The sequence below is a fragment of the Ciconia boyciana genome, chromosome 1, assembly GCF_034638445.1.
Source record: "Ciconia boyciana chromosome 1, ASM3463844v1, whole genome shotgun sequence".
NCBI classification, from domain to species: Eukaryota; Metazoa; Chordata; class Aves; order Ciconiiformes; family Ciconiidae; genus Ciconia; species Ciconia boyciana.
The window spans coordinates 146,925,295-146,940,761 of record NC_132934.1 but is presented as its reverse complement, the minus strand read 5'-3'; positions in this window follow the sequence as shown (position 1 = coordinate 146,940,761).

The window sequence follows — 15,467 nt, the reverse complement described above, 5'->3', positions numbered from 1 at the left end:
TAAAAGTCATGGGGGTACTGTGACTATTTGAGTCCCTGCTCCTTCTTGTGCTTACCTGTTTGTGGGAAATGATTCAGTGTCAGTTATAATGGGATTAGAATGGGGTGAGTATACACCACATTACTTGAAAAATAATTTCCCTGTGTATTGTTGACTGATGTAATACATAAGATTGAAGAGTGGGAAAAGAAAAACATAGCACATTTGGGCTTTTAAGATGGAAGTACTAATGGAGGAGCTTGGAGTGACTGGACAACGGATGGCAGTGGTCCATGTCCTTCCCTTCAGCTGGCCAGGCATTTTCCAGTGAAGCATGTTTCTGACAAAAAATGGTTATTTGAACCCAGACTATTTCATGGACACATCTCAGGGTTGATTTTTGTTCAGCATCCACAGGCACAGTTCTCCCAGCCATAGCAAAGCTTGGAGGCAGGCCCCCTGCAAGGGTCTCCGGCTGTGGCTAAGGGGGAAAAAAATAAACAGTACTAGCTGGTTTGACAGCTACTCAGCACTGACTAGTAGAGCTGAAATGACTGAGGCTAAAAGAATATTTTTTATATTCTGGTAGGACAACAGCTGCTGGTGTCCCAGTTTATAACAACTTTCCCATGGAGGAAAGATATGGGAAATACCTGAACACCTGGGGTTGATAGTAGTAGGGCAGATGGACTAAGATCAGTCCTACCTCATGGCTGTCAGATTATTTATTTTAAAAGCTATTCTGTTTTTCTTTAAAAACACTTCTTTACTTCTTTTTCATTCCAGGTACGTGATTACAGTGGGGATTGTAGTCTGCGTCGCAAAAATGGGATGAACGTAACAGCTCTTGGAAGATTCGGGTTCAGTTCCATTATTCCCATGTGTTGGGGTGAGCAGCTTGAAAGATCCACAGGGATCGCCTTTGCTCTCAGACCTTTTTCTCTGGCATTTGTTAACCTCACTGCTGTTAGGTTTAAGACTTATCATAGTATATGGGCTCCAGTTCAGGGGTCTGTTTGTTCACCAGCGTGGGGTGCGTTGGGTTACACATGTCCCACTGTTGCTAATGCCAGGTCCTAGAAAAGAGATATAAAGCCTTACAGCTTCTGGAGCTGTCATTCGTGGTACTTTTCACAAGCATCACATTCACTTGGAAAAATAATTAAAAAAAAAAAGACGATGCCTTTCTTCTGTGCTCATGGCTCAAGCTGTTCCCTCTGAGCCTCCTGCACTGTGTTGATATGGCAACAGACTGCCAGATTTTACATCAAGAGCAGTGTCGCAGCACTTCGTTCTAACAATTTATGGTTGTTAATTCAAGATATCTGGAGAACTTTCTTCACTGCTTCCCTTACCTCTCTGCATCTTCAAGGTCAATCTGTTTTCCTTCTTACAAAGCCATCAGGTTATTTCCTTTCCTATTGCATTCCCCTCTGGAGCACTCTCTCCAGTGCAACATACACCTCTATGGAGAGGTATAGGCAATGCCTGGCTATTTTGGATGTATACTTTAGCCATGCCAAGTGCCTGTAATTCCTGGACCATTAAGCTGTTGGAAAGCCTAGCTCTGGTGGAAACTTGCCTGGTTTCCCACCAGCTCACAAGCTCAGGCTTCTAGTCAGTGGTCCTGAGGCAGCCCTGCTTTTCTGACAGCTTTTGAGTTTTATACTGTTATAAAGTGAGACAACAGGGCAGGCTCCCTGGCACAGATCAGGCAAGGGGGCACTGCAGGAGGTGCCCGTTAGCCGGGCATCTGAGCTACGTCCGTGCTTGTAAGGGTTGGGGCATAGGTTTGAGCACTGCCCTGTGGTTTCCCACACTGCTTGGCTGGGTTAGCCCACTTGCTGGCATGGTTTTGGCCAGTACTGACTACAGCTGCAGATGCTGGGCACTGTGAGGAGAGCAGCATATGCCAAGGACCCTTCCTGCCAGGCAGTCTGGATACGGCCATCCTGTTTTTGGGAGGAGAGGGGTTTGCCACGCAGGGGAGAGCTGGGCTCTGCCATTTGGCCTCAGTGTCAGAGCACAGCCCCTGGCCTGTCCTATTTTACTAGTGCAGACAAACTAGAATCATAGAATCATTTAGGTTGGAAAAGACTTCTAAGATCATGAAGTCCAACCATTAACCTAGCACTGCCAAGTCCACCACTAAACTGTGTCCCTAAGCACCACATCTACACCTCTTTTAAATACCTCCAGGGATGGCGACTCAACCACTTCCCTGGGCAGCCTGTTCCAATGCTTGACAACCCTTTCGGTGACGAAGTTTTTCCTAATATCCAATCTAAACCTCCCCTGGCACAACTTGAGGCCGTTTCTTCTTGTCCTATCACTAGTTCCATGGGAGAAGAGACCGACCCCCACCTCGCTGCAACCTCCTTTCAGGTAGTTGTAGAGAGTGATAAGGTCTCCCCTCAGCCTCCTTTTCTCCAGACTAAACAACCCCAGTTCCCTCAGCCGCTCCTCAGAAGACTTGTGCTCCAGACCCTTCACCAGCTTCGTCGCCCTTCTCTGGACACGCTCCAGCACCTCAATGTCTCTCTTGTAGTGAGGAGCCCAAAACCAAACACAGTATTCGAGGTGCGGCCTCACCAGTGCCGAGTACAGGGGGACGATCACTTCCCTAGTCCTGCTGGCCACTCTATTTTTGATACAAGCCAGGATGCCATTGACCTTCTTGGCCACCTGGGCACACTGCTGGCTCATATTCAGGCAGCTGTCAGCCAGCACCCCCAGGTCCTTTTCCACCAGGCAGCTTTCCAGCCACTCTTCCCTAAGCCTGTAGCGTTGCATGGGGCTGTTGTGACCCAAGTGCAGGACCCAGCACTTGGCCTTGTTGAACCTCATACAATTGGCTTTGGCCCATTGATCCAGCCTGTTCAGATCCCTCTGTAAAGCCTTACTCCCTTCAAGCAGATCAACACTCCCGCCCAAGTTGGTGTCATCTGCAAACTTACTGAGGGTGCGCTCGACCCCCTCCTCCAGATCATTGATAAAGATATTAAATAGAACTGGTCCCAACACAGAGCCCTGGGGAACACCACTTGTGACCAGCCACCAACTGGAGTAAACTCCATTCACCACCACTCTTTGGGCCCGGCCATCCAGCCAGTTCTTTACCCAGCAAAGAGTACACCCATCCAAGCCATGAGCAGCCAGTTTCTCCTGGAGAATGCTGTGGGAAACAGTGTCAAAGGCTTTACTAAAGTCCAGGTAGACAACATCCACAGCCTTTCCCTCATCCACTAAGTGGGTCACCTTGTCATGGAAGGAGATCAGGTTATTCAAGCAGGACCTGCCTTTCACAAACCCATGCTGGCTGGGCCTGATCACCTGGTTGTCCTGCACGTGCCGTGTGATGGCACTCAGGATGATCTGCTCCATAACCTTCCCCAGCACCAAGGTCAGACTGACAGGCCTGCAGTTCCCTGGATCCTCCTTCTGGCCCTTCTTGTAGATGGGCGTCACATTGGCTAATTTCCAGTCGACTGGGACCTCTCTGGTTAGCTGGGACTGCTGATAAAGGATTGAAAGTGGCTTGGTGAGCACTTCTGCCAGCTCCCTCAGTACTCTTGTGCCCCATAGACTTGTGTGTGTGTAAGTGTTGTAGCAGGTTGCTAACCATTTTCCCTTGGATTATGGGGGCTTCATTCTGCTCCCCGTCCCTGTCTTCCAGCTCAGGGGGCTGGGTACCTGGAGAACAACTGGCCTTATTATTAAAGACTGAGGCAAAGAAGGCAAAGAAAGCAAACCAGTAGGTGACCACTAAGTGATCGAGGGCAGGCTGCCCCATGGCACACCAGGCTGTGCAAAGCAGTCCTGTTCAGATGGCTTGGGGCTGGCTGCCTCTAGGGCTGGCTGGAGGCAGCCCTGTGGCACAGCTGGGCATCATGTGCTGCCCTCTGGCTCTGTGACTGTTGTTGTTGCTGCTATTACTGTTACTGCCATTGTGATGATGATGATGTGTGACTTGAGCTCCCAACCTCCAAAATGATCTGAAGGCTCTGCTCTAACCTACCTCAGCAATGCTTTAATGGCAGGAAATTGAGGACGCAAGCTTCGTGCCCAGGGCTGTGGCATCACAGCCTGCAGGAGCACATGAAGGTCAAGAGCAGGCTGGGGCCGTGCTGGAGGGTGGCAGCGGGTGGAGAGATGCAAAGCTGGTGCAGCCACTTCTGTACTGCCCAGTGGGAGGTGCTCCTGGAGCCCGCTGTCGCCCGAAGCTAGGCATGAACAAACATTTATCCAGTGTGGAAGATCATCAGAGGCCAGGGCTGAACTGGAGAGCTGAGTTATTTGAGAGCAGATGTACCCTCAGGGTTTAAACTAGCAGTTATGAAGCCCTAGCCCTGCAACTTCTTATGTCCTGAGGGCCTTCAGTGCTGCTGCTCGGTGGTCCGTCGCTGTGCTGCTTGTCCCCAGGATCTCTCCCAAGTGTGCTGGAGACTTCCTTGAAGACTGACAACTGTCCTGACCTGTGGCCTTCCAGTGGCTCCTTGGGAGTCACGGGGCTGTGAATATCAGTAACAGGGACAGCAGCAAACAGGTATTTATTTCTCAGTTTCCTCCCTGAGACTGATGGGTGTTGCATATCTGAGTATTGTCTGTTCTTGTGGGATGTCCAAAATGGCACGGCCGCACCCCTAGTTTGCAGCCCCGGTTACCGGCAGCATTTGTGAGAGCTCACAGTGGGTCCTTCCTGCTCAAATGCATCCATTTTATCACGCCAGTTAGCTCAATTCAGTGTGCGAGAAATATGTGAAAATTCCTTTTTCCTAAAAGAACATAAATGTTTTTGTATAATTTGACAATTTTAAGAAATTATTTCTTTTACTTTGAGACATGAGGAAACAAAGTTTGGGAATATAAGAGTCATCTTGGTTCAGTGAACCAAAGCTTCAGGGATGTGTTTTTTCAGGATGACTAGTTTTACAGTCCTGGTGGAATTTCTCCTTTTAATTAAAAAAAAAAATATTTTCAGAACATGTTACATGCATCTTGTTTAAGAACTATTCTAGGAGCTTGCAAATAGTTATCCTTAAGCTTAAATAAGTGATCCACTGCTACAGGAGAAAGGGTAAACCTTTCCACTTTGTATCTTAAGTGCAATATCCTTGTTTATCTTCTTTTAATTGATGGCAAAGACAGTTCTTGTGTTGTACACACCAGCACTTTCCAGTTGGTGCCATGCTGAATGACTAGACCTTAAAGTGGAAAAAGGAATTCAGGCCTAAAAAGGCTGCACTGCTTCCTGAGATATTGTTGTCACTCTGATGTTATTATCATTTAGAACAACACAGCATGAGTACAACAGTTGCTGTTTCCTTGCTGTTGCAATCCCCTATATATTCTCTGTTCTATACCTATGCTAACTCATCATCTTAGCATGGAAGGAGCTAGCAATTTGTACATTTATTAGTCACGCTCCCCAGCCTCATGGTTTTATTGGAGCTAAAACCGTGAACTATTTCATGGTAGCTTCATTCCCACATTTGAAGAACTGGAGCTCATGGGAGCGTGACTCCAGAACCAATTATGAATGATAACATTGCTGAATTTCCTAGTACTATTTGTTGCTTTAGTGATATGCTTTTTCTTCAGGCTTGTCTAAATAAGGATACAAATGGGTTTTTAAAACCTTGTTGAGTATGTTAGCTAAGAAGTTTTAGTATTTAGACCAAGCAGGGATAGCTGAACCTTGTGTCATTAGTTGCTTGACATGGAGTCTGGTGTTAAAAATACATCTTCAAGGAAAGACCAGGCTCTAAGTATTGCAATGCCAATATATTTTTAAAAGATCTTAAAGGATTTTTTCAGATTTTTAAAGAGACAATATCTTCTTTTGTGATTCATAAAAGTAATATTTCTTGAAAGACACAGTAAAACCATCCATTCGGTCATGAAAAGAAACATACTAGTTGCACTAGTTGCAAGACTGATAGCAAGTCTTGGAGCTTACAGTGAGTTATATATCCAAGTAGGAATAAACATATCAAGCTAACTCCTGTTACTGGACTGCAGGGTGAAAAAGGGAAAAAGAGGTGACATATTTTGGTTATATGCTACTCTAAGGTGACCTTTATTCCCATCACAGACGGTAAGATCTATAGGACTCTCTTTCCAGTCTTGGATCGATAGATGATGTTACACAAGGGTGCCATCTTACACTCACTTTGAACTTCATGGGGTTTCCTGAAGGAAAACTTACCCTCATTTGTTCCAAGTTATTCAATTTTTTAAAAAGTTTATTCTGCATTTATTTTATGGCATTGCACTGAGCAAATATAATTCAATTCCTTCTCATTGTTTTGCTGATGAGAGATTATTATTGAAATACAAACCATCTTTCTCCTGTCAGTGAATGGTTAACAGTTTTGAAAAGGACTTATCCTGGAAATAGCTACAGTCAAAGACACAGGAATTGCTTTACTTAAGATGAAGTAGTTGCCTCATCCACCAGAAGCATGATATAATTAATAGACTGAATTTTTCATCTCTATCACATTGATAGTGAACTCGAAATGTAATCTTCCTGCGTTTTGATTTTTTTTCTATTTCGTTGTAGAAGTGATCGCTCACTACTAATAAGAGGCAAGCTCTTACCATGTATATTTCTAGTTATTGTGAGTTTATATTTCATTACTTGAGTGTGAAAGCACTTTTAAAAGATATTCTTATTTTTAAAGAATATCTGACAGTTGTTTCTCACTCCTGTCCCAACTGTGGTAAGGATATGTATTAATCATACCTAGATATGATTCTGGAGATACCTCCAGAGTTGGAAAGCCATGAGAACATCCAGACATATCATATATGGCTGTGCTTGGACACCTGAGTGGGAGTGGAGGAAGAGAAAGGATAACTCCCCATGTTGTTTCATTACGTACAGATAGCCACAACTCACACTTACACATATGCTTTTTGCCTTTAGCTTGCTAGTCTTTTTCCCCATGCAGCTCCATGTTACTCTGCATCACATATTATGAAAGCTGTTGAAAAGCATGTAGGCTGTTACAACAGGAATGTTTCCCCACCTAAGTACCATCTGCTTATGAGTGCTGGAAGTTGAATCCACCAGTTGAACTGCTTGGAGGCAGCAGAAACAAGATGCAGAAACATGATCAGAGGGGAATGCTTGATGCTTCTGTTTCTTTCTGGTCCCTTGGTGAAACCATGCTGTCCTCCTGGCCTAAGGAAAACAGGAGCCTGCCTACTTTTGGTTTTTTTTTTTTTTAAAAGTTTGGTCTTCTTAGAAGTTGCTAGAATCAAAGCAAATGCCTGAGTATCTGTTATTTCATTTTAAGAAAGTATCTACCCTGCCTGTTTACTGGAGAGAGCTTGGAGACATAAAGTGGGTATTTGATAGTGGGACAGAGATCAATGAGACTTTCCTGTACCTGTAAAATTAAAACAGAATGACCCTTAACGAGGTCCTAAAGTCTCAGATCATAAATTTACTCCCTTCCCTTCCCTTCCCTTCCCTTCCCTTCCCTTCCCTTCCCTTCCCTTCCCTTCCCTTCCCTTCTTCCCTTGTAAAGAGGTTATCAGGTCTCAGATGCTGATACCAATGCAGCTCCTTGTGCCTGCTGTTTCTTCTGAAGTTAGGTCAAGAAGAAAACGGAGAGTGTTTGCCAGCTCCTTTATACCTTCTGTGCGCATTGGCCCCATAGTTTAAGGGGAAAAAAGCAGCTTGGATATCAACAGCAGAAGAACTTCACTTTGAAGAAGAGAAGAAAGGCGTCCCAGCTGGGCCGTTCCCTTATGAAAGGAGACTGCAGAAGAGAGGAGAGGGAGAAAATGAACTTGCTAGTGCAAGAGCCAGGCTTGACTCCGTACCTTTATCCAGTCGCCTCAGACAGGGTTAACATTTCTAACAGCAGTTGTTGCAGTGGGAGTAAGTCACTGTAAGACTGCAGCTCATTATCTAACCTCTCCTTGTGGGAAGGATAAAATCCCTGTATTTCAGAAGGCCGTAGTGCTGAGTGTAGTACACCGAGAGGCAACGCTGAGGTGCTCGTAGCTGTGAAGATTGCAGAAGCACCATGCCTGTGCTGTGTCTATGCTAGCTGGGCGTGCTGGGAAGCTCTTCTTTTGGTACTTTCAAGGCTTGTTTTGCATTATTTATCATGGCGATCTGGGAGAATGCAACCCCTTGGGAGCAATGAAGGTGTCACGGGCAGGACTCATGTCAAGCTACTATTAGGGACAATACTCAAGGGACAAAGTATTCTTAGTATGGTGAACTATGGATAAGGAGACTCAGTGTGAGTACAGATAGTGCTCACAAATTTAAAAAAAGCTTTGAGCTTTCGCTTCAACCAGGCAGCCTCCTGAGTGCTGATAAGCAGTAGGGTAGCTCTGAAATTTAAAGTAGAGAGCGAGCCTGTTACAATCCCAGCATATATACTTCTATTCCTAGTTTCTGGACTTCAGACGTGCCAAAGCAGAACATAAAATAGAACATGACCAAGCTATATTGAAAGTTAAACGTAATTGGGATTCTGCAGATAGCACAGCTGCCTCACGTAAACCCTTAGAGGTCACTCCTTTCACAACATAGCCTGGAGGGGCTGGCCAGGGGTTTCTCTTCAGGAGCTGCTAATTAGAAGATCTCCCCTACGACAAAGGAGTGGAGAATCATTTAGTCCCTATTTCACACCGTGTTTCAGAATTGCAGCATTTTACCCTTCCACTTCACTTTCCGCATGATGTTGCTTCAGGTTTTCGTCATGTCCCCAATCAAAGGAGGCTGTTTATTGCTTCTGTTTCTCTCTGGTCCTTTGGTGAAGTTACTCCTGCTCTAAGAAGGAGTAAAGCCTTCCATTTCTTACTCTCTGGTCACCAGCTTGCAGTGCGCAGTCTTTATAAAGCTGCTAGAATCAAAGGAAACACCAGAATATCTCTTGTTTCAGTGTAAGAGAGTCGACCCTGCCTAGCTGGTGGGAAAAGCTTGAAAACGCAAAGAAGGTATATATGGTAATGGCACAAAGAGCAGAAAGACTCCTCAGGCTGTTTTTTGAACCTCATTTTTTTTGGTGCTAACTTCAAGATTTTGACTGCTTGGCAGTAGTGCTATCACCAGTATGCTAAATTTGAACGCACACCCAAACACATGCATGCATACACAGTTCTCTGGGGCTCGATTACTCAGCCTCCTTCTTGATGCAGGGCTGTTTAGCAGTCATTCTGCTTGCTTAAAACCGCGGCTTTTGCCTAGCAGATGCATGGTGATTGCTTCGCAGCAAGGGAAGTTAGTCCTGCCTGTGCAAAAACATGTATTTACAGGTGCTTTCTTAACTGCTTCATTCAGTTGTCTTCTCCTTGTGAGACCCCGTCAGATTTTCCCCTGTATCAGTGCCCAAGTGCGAAAGGGCTTCCTGACATCCCCTGTGGCAGCTCCGGCTCTGCGGTCTAAAACAAGCAAGGCTGTGGCTCTGGCTGTCCCAGCTTTCCCTCTCAGTGCTGTGAGCTGGGTGTTTACTCTTCTGAGTAAACTGGTGATTCATATGAATGTGCTCAGCTATGTGGGAAGAGTCACAGAGGAGTAATATGAAAATGAAGTTTTTTTTTCCAAAGAATCTTTTGCAAAGTTTTACTTCGATTTCTTTGGAAATCTTTTATTTCCTTCTTTAAATCACAAACAGAAAGACAGATGGGTTTATTTATTTTTTTTTTCCCAGCTAAAATTTATAGTTGCATGTGTAATTTCAGGTGAAAAGCCCCCTGCAAGTTAAGAAAATAAAAAATGAGCTTTTAGACTGGCCCCTATTTCAGTATTTCTTTCCTTCACAGGCTCTCTTCCCCAGTGTCTCCAAGGTCTTCCTCTCCCCTCCATCACTCTGCCTCTCCCAAGGTCCCTTACCTGCTTCCCATCTGCTTCTTCCCAGCTTTGCACATTTCGCCCCACCTCGTGGGGTTTGCCTTGTTGCAGACCTTTCTCAGGAGCTTCTCTGAGGATGTTTCTCAGCTTTCAGCATCTCCGGGTCTTTCTTTAGCTTGGGTTTTGATAAACAGAACAAGAAGGTAGGTTGTCTTATGTGATCATATCTTCAAGTCACAAGGCTCGGGGGCTACAGTGGGCAGAGTCATTTGGAGCTACCTTCCCCAGAAAACTCCCATTTATATTCGCGCTTTGCCTGTATTCTCTGCAAGACCAGGGCCTACGCCTCATGAGCAACACCCTATGCAATGAACCCCACCAGCATGTGAAGGAGGTGGAGAGCAGCATGGGGTAGAGCATTGTTCTGGATACATTACCTACATACATATCTGGACGAAGCGTATGCGTGCTGGGAAAGGCTGTATTCCTCTGGGCCTGGCAACAGCACGCAGTCCGAGTTCTCTACTGCGGATCCCGTGGGGAATGACCCCGTGCTTCCTCCTTGCCATCAGGGAGCATCTGCCACTCGCTTCAGGCCCTGGGGTCCAGGGGATGCCATCCGTCTTCGGCTGGGGGTGCTGAGCGCAAGCGTGCTCAGGTGTGGGAGGGAGCCGCAGGGTGGCAATCGCACGTGGCACACGTGCACAATCTGCCATCACTTCCTCTTCTGCTCCCGTGTTTTATGGCCCGGCGAATGGCTCCAGCTTCACGCCCTGAGTTTTGTAAAGCATTATTTGATTTTTGCAGAGGGAAGTATATAAATTACTTGCTGAGTTATTCACTTGGTAAGGCCTTCTCTTCTCTTTGAACAGCGTATTTATTTTGGACAGCGTTTCCTTGGGCAGCAGGCATGAGAAGAAGAGGGAAAGAAACATGAGTCCTGGAAATATTTTAACAGGGTGATTTTTAGCAGGGCACTCAGGGAGGAGAGGCTGAGGCGTGGGTGCTCTGCATTGGAAATCCCTGCTGGGGTTGTGATGGGGTGAGCTGAGCCTTGGGGTGGGAGGACAGGGAGTGCGGAGACCTCTGGAAGGGCTGGACGATGCGGAGCTTGTGGTGGGAACAAGATAGCTTGAGCTGAGGGCACATTCAGGCTTAGTCGCTGGTACCATGTGTGTTCCTGCAACGAAGCAAGTTCAGATGCACTGCATTTTCCTTTTCCTCCAGCTGAAGGTGAGCGCGTCTTGCACCACCGTATTTCTATGCCAGAAGGAGCAGCCCAGTTTGGTGAGCAGCCCAGTTTTCCCTGCAGCAGGATGTGCTTAGGCTCAAGCCATAAGCGATTTTATTTTTTAAAGTTATGTAATGATCAGCGTGAGCTGATACTCTTCAATTACGATAGCTCTTGTGTTATCAATAAGATGGGAAAACTGGGTCAGAAGAGTTAAATGATACGTGCAAGGCGTAGCTCTGGTGCCTAGTGCTGGGCTCCCACCTGCATGCCTCTCTCCCTGGGCACTTCCGAAATAAAAGGGGAAGCTGGGAGGCAGAGCTCTTGCAAAATCACCCAACCACCACCATGCAGTCAGACGGCCGCTGAGTGTAATGAAGGTCCTGTATGCTGTCTGGATCTCGCATTTATGCATTTTAACTTCATAATAATATTTTGGAGAGGTGTATTGCTAATGCCTCGAAGAAACCAAGAAAGTGCACAGCTTGCCACATTGCAGGCCTGGTGCTTTGCTTGAAGTAGCGGATTGTATTTTTCCTAACGTAAAGCTCTTTTTTCTTGGGGGGGGTGGATTTTAAAAAGAGTGTAATATTGTGCCATTTATATGGGACATCAGACGTGCTGTACTCCGGCTGAAGAGGCACACCGGTGCCTGGGGTAATGCAGCCTTTGCTGCCAGTTACTGCCCGCAATTCTGTCGGGGCATTTCACTTTCAAATAAGCCCTATTGCAAATATAATATAATAAATAGGGAGGCAGCAGGGAAATCAGAGGAGTGCTGGGTGAGGGAGAGAGATGAAGGACCGAAATGCTCAGTGAGACACAGGGACAGAAGCTCCGATCGCTCAGCTGCATGCCACCATCCCCTGTCCCACAGAAACACAACCTTCAGCACTTGAAAAAGCAATAAAAAAATAGATAGAAACCTAGTGAATTTTATCAATTGCTCATCGATACAGTCAGACAGGTAATTATTGTATAGGCTTAATTGTGCCTATCCGGAATGAGTGGGGTGCAGCTAACAAGCCCCGCGGGCGGTGGAAAAGCCCCGTCTGCCCCCGCTGGTGGGGAGAGGAGGGGAGGGTGGGGTGCAGGGGTGCAGGGGTGCAGGGGTGCTGGGCACCCCGGGAGCCCAGTCCTCCTCCCAGGGACTTTCCCAGCAGATGTCACTGTTCACCCACCAAATAAAACCACTCCTAGGCAGTAAAGGGCCCTTGGAAAAAGCCACCGCAGCCTATTACTTAAAAATTAAATACACTGCCTCAGAAGAACATTTCCATTTGGGAATAAGAGGGAGAGTGATTTATTTTTATAAAGGTGGCAGGGGACGGAAATTTGCTGTAAACCTGGAGGAGAGCGTTACCGCGGGACCTGTGCCTGCGGCAGCCCCCTGGCCCCACACCGCCGTACCTGGCACACAGCTTTAGGGTGGGCAACGGAGGCGGATGGGCACCTCTGAGGGTGGAGGAGGCAAGCTTTAGCTGGTCTCACTGATGTTCCTGCACTGCGGGGTTTAGTAGGATATAATCATGAGTAATAATTTAGTGATTTAATCATGACATAATTTTGTGGGATTAAATCATGACTAGCCCTGCCCACGCTTTATTTATTCAATATATAGGTCCTTATGATGTTATATAGATACAAAATTCATATTAAATATTGGAGGGGCTGAACGTTTTTTTTCCCTCAGTACATAAAGTAGCTGTGAGCAATTTGAAGCTAGGCAATTTCTACTAGAAGCAAGTTACATCCTTATTCCCCTTTAGAGATTTTCAGGGTTGCTCTTCAGTCTGGAGAAAGGCTATAGGAGGGCTTTTTTTCCATGCGGTATGACAGAGCTTCTGCTCTTAGTGAGAGCTGTGCCAGGCACGCAGCCGAAGTATCGCTGCAGAGATATGCAGATACTACGATAAAGAAGCTCAGACACCAGAGTGACGGGCGAGCAGAAATGCTGCACTACACACAGGAGATGACGGGTAACCAGGCAGCTTGCTGGCCTAAGGACGGGGATGTAAATGGGATAATGTGCATGTTCAACGTGGGACATCAGAAATGTCGACAATTGTATAGTTACACATTTCATCCTTAGTAATTTTGCATTTTAAAACAGGCGAGAAAGCATGCATGAAGAGAAAAGTAATCATCTTACTGCTGGGATATCATTAGCACGTAACATGCTGACAGTGGTAGGGGCACAGAGCGAGAAAGGGCAAAGCTGCGCACTGCCCTGCTTATCTCAGCCCTTCGGTGTGCAGAGCACTCCTGACATTACAAAATGCTTTGAAGAAGAGCTTCTCCACCTGAAAACGTGTTCATTTTTTTTCCGTTCCAAAATCCTGGCTTTTCCTGCCAGCCTAACCTCGCTTGTCTGCTCATCCCACTGATACACTTGTGCTTTTGTAACAACAGCAGGCTCCGGCCGAGAAGAAGTTTAGATTGTGTCCCCTGTTGTCCTACAGGAAATCTGTTGCCAAATCCCCCCCTCTCGATCCGATCGAGTTTCCAGACTGAATTAATCATAGGCATTTAGCCTTGTGCCAGCATTGTCTTTTGGGGTGAGGAGCTCGTCTGCCCTCCGGCAGGCGTTTCTAGGAAAGCAATGGCATCTTCCCCTCGCCTCTCCTCTGTGGGATAAACAACCCGGGCTCTCTGGGTCTCCGCTTGTCAGGCTGGCTCCCCGTCGCTGGCCCTCCTGGCAGCCCCGCACGGGATCTGGGCTTTTCATGTTCCTCCTTGTGAGGCGAGGTGGGCAGAAGCAGGGTGCTGTGCTGGATGAGGCTCACTGGTGCCCTGTACATTAGTTTTACCAGGCATTTTTTTAATTCCTCTAAGAAGCTCATGAAGGGAAAGTTTGAGCTGTCACTGATGTGCAAAAGCAAGTGTCTGTATTCAGAGTGAAGGCCATTGCTGAGATACTCCCCGAGATTACCTCAAACCTGGTTTCCCTAAGGAACCTCACTGGTGATTTCCACTTAGCCCAAGAGCTCTCCTTACGGAGTCACTTCAGTCTCCCCTCCAAATTGTGCTTCATCTACTCGGCATGTCCTGACAGTAAACTCGATTCCCGATATTATGAAACGGCAATGAGAGCTGACTCTGTGTGGAAGATGAGATGTGCAAAACATACCATGGGTGGGCTGAACCCATTGCTATTTTTTCCGTTGCTCTTGAAGCCTCAATATAAAAACAATTGGTTTAAGCAAAAGAGTCATTGGGTACCCAAACCTTGTAAAGCCCGTGTTCACCTGTGGGGCTGGGTTCCTGCCACGGGCTCTGACCTTCCTTCTAACTCATACGGTGTTTCCATTAACTTCAGTGGGAGTGGGAAGAGTTTGTAAGAGAAAATATTCAAGGCAGATCGTTTTGGGGCAGGGGAGGAGATGGCCGTGAGATACTGCCGAAGGGGAAGGAGGCAAAGCGGGGTGGGAGGCCGGGGCTGGGTCCCTGCAAGGTGGTGGCAGGAGGAGCAGGGCGATGCCCCGGGTGGGCTCGGGGTGCAGGGTGACTCCCCTCCCGCACGTGCCTCTCTGGATGGTGGGACCACCGCCAACACCAGCCGCGTGTGGGAGTGAAGAGCCCGAGTCAGGGTACCTGTCAGCAGCCCAGGTGAGCCACTTCAAATGTCTTCTTCTTGGAAAGCAGATGGGTATTTTCCTAAGGCTCTGGAGTGATAGGGCACTCCCTCATCACCTGAGTCTTTCCCTGCCTGAAATCAGATTGCCACACTTGCCGGCTCTCAGCTCAGCCAAGCGCCATTATAAATTGCCCCTCATCAAATGCAAAATGCTTGTCTGGCAGAGTTAGAGAAGCCATATTCTGTTCCTTGGGTTTTGCTGTGACTAAAATACACTGCAGTGAATAGATCAGCCCCTGGAGAGCACCTTGCTTGGGAGAGGAATTTATCAGTGTCAGGGGTGTAAATTAGGCACGATGCAGACCTGGATTAAGAGGAGAGGGGAAGCTCAGCGTCTGCATATCACACTGGTGCAGTGTGTGGTTCTCCGGCAGCGCCGGGAAGAGTTTGGCTCCCCAAAGAGGCTGGACTGTGATTTGCTATGGGAGCTGTAGCCCCAGCGTCACCCAAAATAGAGCATCACAAACATGAGCATTAGCAATGTTGTCAGATCAGGTCTAAATAGCATCGGACTAAAGGCATAGTGTGGGCTTCAGCTCCAAAGTTTAGCAATTTGTAGTTAGATGTGTACCTGTGGACACCCAGCTGTGAACCAGGTGTCCAAGCCCTCTTCTACTCAGTGGAGATCAAGCGCTTCATTCAGGCCCCTCAGTACAGGTATCTGAGATAACTTCACTGGCAGATACGGCACAGGACCAGTGGGGGACTCGGGTCCTTCTGGAGCGGCAGCTGAAGGCATCTCAAGTGGCCCTGGCTGGCAGTGGCACTAACCCCACCCTAACTCACATTTAGGCACCTGG